Here is a 5558-nt window from a genome sequence, read left to right as displayed (position 1 = left end):
ACATATATACAATGGAATATTATCCAGCCATTAAAAAGAATGAAATAATGCCATTTGCAGCAACATGAATGGACCTAGAGATTGTCATACTGAGTGAAGTGTCAGACAGAGAAGGGGAAATATCGTGTGATATTGCTTATATGCAGAAGTTTTAAAAATGATACAAATGAACTTATCTACAAAACAGAAAGAGACCCACAGACTTAGAGAACGAACTCACTTTTACCAAAGGGGAGAGTGGCGGTGGGGGGAGGGATAGTTATGGAGTTTGGGATTGACATGTACACACTGCTATATTTAAAATGGATAACCAACAAGGATATTGCTTCTTAACTGAACTAACTTCTGAATTCCTCTCCAGCGATGTCATGCTCTCACCTGTGACCAGATACTAGGCTGAGAAATTAGCTCTTCAAAGAGGGAGGATACATATTCCATTTACCATGTTTCCCATTGAGCTTGGAGCTCTAAAAATAAGCTCATAATTACATGATGGAGGATTCTCATTCAGCATAAAGTTTCCTCTGTGTGCATGTGTGTTTAAATAAAATCCCTCAATGTTTGGCACTCAGGTGCTGATGCTGAATTGTAAGGGGTCTGGGATGGACAATTACTTTGGTAATGAAACTAAATACTGAGTTTGAAAAAGCTAACCCCCAAACCCAAGGCTTTCCTCTACTTTTCTTAGCAATGCAACCAAAAAACAAACAAACAAAACAGGTTTTGCTTCCTTTATGTGGACGAGCACACAGGTCGAGGCCAGGAGTGCCAAGCACCGTACATCCTGAGATGAGACAATGGAGTTTTCACTTACGAAAAATGAGGAAGGGACTTTGGTGTTCGGATTTACCCACCAAAAGGTGATTAATACCCTGGCGGCTTTGCTTTTATTCACAACCTGAAGTGGCCCCATTAATTACCTGCTTCCCTCTCCTTAAAAGGACTTAGGCTATTAAAGCCAATTTATTAGACAGTTAAAATTTAACACTCAAGGCTACGCTTATCCTTTTAAATTACGTTTGTAAACGGGAGCCCAAATGGAGAAGGCCTGAGGGATCGGCCAGCATGTTCCATGACTTTGCTAATTCTAGGTCCCAAATTGTATCCTTTGCTTCACTTTCATCCCCTACAACTACATGTTTCAGACACGTCTCACTGTTGAAAACAAACAGATGTGCTGGAAACTCAGGATTCCTGAGAATGACATCTTAAAATTGAAGTTGGTGCCACTGAAGACTGTTAAGACTGTTGGTGATTGTTCAAAATATTTTCACAGTGTTTTCTGGTGAAAAAGAAAATCCAGTTGTATGAATATCTGTGTAATGCATTCAAGGACAACGAGCTTGAGCAGCATGCGTGGTAAAATGACAGAGGACAGAGAATGGACGCGGTGCCTTCACGTGGGGTGTGCGTTACCCAGCAGGAAGTTTAAGGAAACAGAATACCCCCAAAGAGAGGGACTCCCCAGCTTGTGCTGTATATGAGAAATGGCCGAAAAACCAGGTTTGAGCAAGTAATAACCTCTAAATATTTGGAATCTCTCTGGAGGAAAGGAATTCCACGTCTCGTCTGGTTCTGTGTTTCTCCGTCTGCCCCCAAAGGCATAGAAGGAGCGTTATGTGGAATCGGGACCACCGTGGTGTTGGTTCCAAGTGTAGAGAGCTTTACAGGGACGATTCCTCTCCAGCGATGGAACGGATTGCTCTATTACCCATGGCTGCTAGGACGGTGTTATTCTTACCCTTATCACACACGTATGCTGGATTACAATCGTCTGTGCAAATATTTCTCATTAAACTGTAAGCTCCACGAAGCTAGGAATCTGAGTGTGTGATCCACGCAGTTCATCGACAAAACCTGTGGATTCCACTTCCCTTGGATGGGAAGCCGCAGCCACTCCGTTGGGCAGCCTGACAAAAGGAGGGCACGATCTGAAGAGGGATGAGAACGTCCCACCACAGAGGGCCCCAGGCCCCCAGTCTTCCTCTTACAAGGGAAATATGTCCTTGTCGATTTACATCATAAAAGGAAGTGTTTTGCACAACCTTTGATTTCTCGTGGGCACACCGCTTTCTTGGCACCCACTTCTCAAACTTTTTGTAGAATTCTGTGTTTCCCAAATGTGCCTCAGGCAACTCAGAATCACCGAGGAGGGGACGTCTCTCCAACACGCCTTTGGGCTGCCGTCCACGTGGCTGGCGGGGCATGATGTGGCCGGAGAGTGACAAAGGACTGAATTTCCTTTGCTGCCAGTTGGCTGTGGGAGGCAGAGAGAGACAAAGAGGCAAGTAGGAAACAGGCCTGCCTCTGAACTAACGTCCGCTGGGTTTAGCGAATCGCGAAGCAGCTGCTGTGGGATGTTCATGGGTTGATGCCAGGCTCGAGTCACATCTTTGTAACTCCTCAGGGGCTCAGAGGAAAATACTCCACGTCACCAGGTGCTCACACTGCAAAGTCACCTCCCTGCTGAGCTGGAGCCCTTTTTCGAAAAGTTACACTTTCCCAGCACTTCTCCTGGCGGCCATTAGCCGGAGCTTGAAAAGGGCAATAACTCTAATTGTCATTCCTGAGGGGGGCATGCAGCCCTGTTCTGACCTCACTCCCCGTGCCAAAGAAAATGCTGGATTACATCCCGTTTTCTTCATTCTCATTTTCCTGCCCACTTAACAAAATTATATTCAATGAGCTGTGGGAGAAATCCACATCAGCGGGCCATGTAATGCGATTTCTGGTATATATTCAGGAAGGGGAAAAAAATCCTACATTTTCTTTCATTTCTGTCAAAATCAATCAAATTGTACGAAACGAAACGTAATCTCTTAGAAAGAAAATGAGGTATTTCCAGCGAAATAAGCCTCCTCTACATGGTAACATGTACATATTTAAGAGGTGTCTGTTTTAGTTTTTTTAATCATGCCTAATTAGTTTTTTTTAATCACCCACACAACTAAGGCTCTTGCCTGCATAATTTATGACATAGAGGGGCCGGTGTCAGAAATCAAATGTTGTAAATTAAAAATAACAAGTTTGAGACGAGTGATTCAATTAAAACCGTAGAAAACATTGGATTATGCATAATTGAGAGCTTGTACGCAGGCATGGGTGTCACGCTTGTCAGTTTGGATGGGAAGATTGGATTGGGGCTGTCAGGGGTATTTAAATCAACTCGGTAAAAAAATTAGAAAACAAAGATGATATTTTTTACTAACTTCCAGTTTCAAAAATAACACCAAGAGGTCTTTACATTGAACACTCAGATGGCAAGGCTTTATTTGGAGGGTAAGTTCCCAAACTTTGGAGACCTGGCTGGCTGAGTGCTCCAGCCCAACTGGGATGGACTTGACGGTGCCGTGTTACAAGCTTTGCAGGACAGCGTAGGGTACCCCTCTGGACGCACTGTAAGGAACCCATCGAATCCTCTGCCACCCACCCTGTCCCACCTCTGCAGTTTCTCTGCCTCATGAAGCTGTCTCTGCACACTGTTTTCCAAAAGCTCGCAGATGGGGTCTTGGAATCAGAGTTACCATGGTCTAGATGGGGTTGCAATTTCCCAACTGGGAAGAGGTAACTAGAATGCAACTCAAAAAGCAGGGAACATTTGTTTGTTTGTTTTTAAATTTTGGTTGGAGTAGAGTTGCTTTACAATGTTGTGTTAGTTTCTGCTGTACAGCAAAGTGAATCAGCTCTACCTATACATATATCCCCTCTTTTTTGAATTTCCTTCCAATTTAGGTCACCACAGAGCCCTGAGTACACTTCCTGTGCTATACAGCAGGTTCTCATTAGTTATCTATTTTATACATAGTAGTGTATATATGTCAATCCCAAACTCCCAATTTACCCCACCCCTTCCCCTTCCCCCAGGCTTGGTGTCCATACGTTTGTTCTCTACCTCTGTCTCTATTTCTGCTTTGCAAATAGGTTCTTCCGTTCCATTTTTCTAGATTGTGTTAATATATGATATATGTTTTTCTCTTTCTGACTTACTTCAGTCTGTATGACCGTCTCTAGGTCCATCCATGTCTCTGCAAATGGCACAATTTTGTTCCTTCTTATGGCTGGGTGATATTCCATTCTATATTAGAAAATACAGAAATGAAGGGCATTTAAAGCCACCCATAAAGGAACATTTGATAACAACTTGGTGGTGTGTACCTTCCAGTCTCTTTGCTATTTGAACTTAATTTTGAAAGGCAAAGATTTACCTTGACAGTGAAGGCGGGGAGGATAAAATATTGGGTAAAGACAATTGTCCTTAGGTTGCTTTAAAAACCCTGATGTAAGAAATAAAGGCATGAAAGTATATATTAAAAAAAAAAAGCAGGGAAGAGACCAGAAACTTCTGCAAGAGAACAGATTCTCAGTGAGCATGTGGAAGGTCAGAGGGGCACCGGGAGTGCCCCTGTGAAGAACGGGCCATGGGACCCCAAGGGGGAGGGGAATGCAGAAATTCGTCCCCATGAAGGATGCTCTGGATCGACACAGAGCAGTGGACGCAGGCTTTGGAAGGTGAACGCTCTCCACTTCTCCGTGGGCAGCCAAGGGTGGTGGAAATGTCATCGTCCAGGACACGGAGAACGGATGGAGCATTCTTCAGCCTGGCTCCTGGTAGGTGGGGAGAGGCAGGGTCCCTGTCAAGAAAGGACCCTCCAAGGAGACATTTGCGTTCCCTAAGCTGCTCTGAGGGTCTCTGTAAGCTGCCCATTCACAGGACAGCCTCATCCAGGGCAACCTAGTTTGACTGAAGAAGGACCCCAGGGCACAGTTCCTGTAAAAGCAGAAATCCACCTGATGGCCGAAAGGGCTGAGGACACAGGGCAGAAGCCCTCTTCTGCCAAACACACAGAGTGGGGTCCCTAGTCCAGCCACCTCATTCTCCCTGCCTCGGTTTCTTCTTTGGTAAATTGGCTCAGTGGTGTGAATACCTGAGTTGTTACCAGTGGGGCTCAGAGCAGCGCCCAGACCATCTTGATGACTGACCTCAAACTATGACCGCTCAGGATGGGTTCTCACGGGGCTTCTGAATGGGTGGATTCTGTGTTCCTGTAAGTGTCCACGTTTCTGGGATGTGGCCGGCAGAGCATCCCTGGGCTCACCTGTCTCCCTGCCTCACGCCTCACTTTGTGGTCAGTAGGGAGCGCTGTTTGCAGGGGGTGCGGCCTCAGACCAGGGCTCAGCTAGCTCACCTTCGGGCAGTGAGGATGTCTCCTGTGATTGGGTTCACAGTGATGGAGCACGTGGAATGTTCAAGGCTCGGGACAAGGGATAAACCGAGGTTTCAGAGGGAGACTAAGTGAGCAAGTAAGGTGTATACAAGTGGTTTCAGGTAGAGGTAAGCTCTAGAAGAACGTGAAATGCCGAGAAGAGTCCCAGGACCCGGCACGTCCCTCCATTTATTATACCTGCTTTCATTCCTCTCCAGAATATATTTTAGTTGTCAGGCTGCACATCTCGCTAGCTTTGCTAGACGTTTCTCTAAAATATTCCATTTTTATGCTATTACGAATGGTCTATGTTTTCAAACTGAATGCTTTGTGACCAGGACTTACAACTGTCAT

Source organism: Pseudorca crassidens, chromosome X, assembly GCF_039906515.1.
Source record: "Pseudorca crassidens isolate mPseCra1 chromosome X, mPseCra1.hap1, whole genome shotgun sequence".
NCBI classification, from domain to species: domain Eukaryota; kingdom Metazoa; phylum Chordata; class Mammalia; order Artiodactyla; family Delphinidae; genus Pseudorca; species Pseudorca crassidens.
This window is presented reverse-complemented; position numbering follows the sequence as displayed.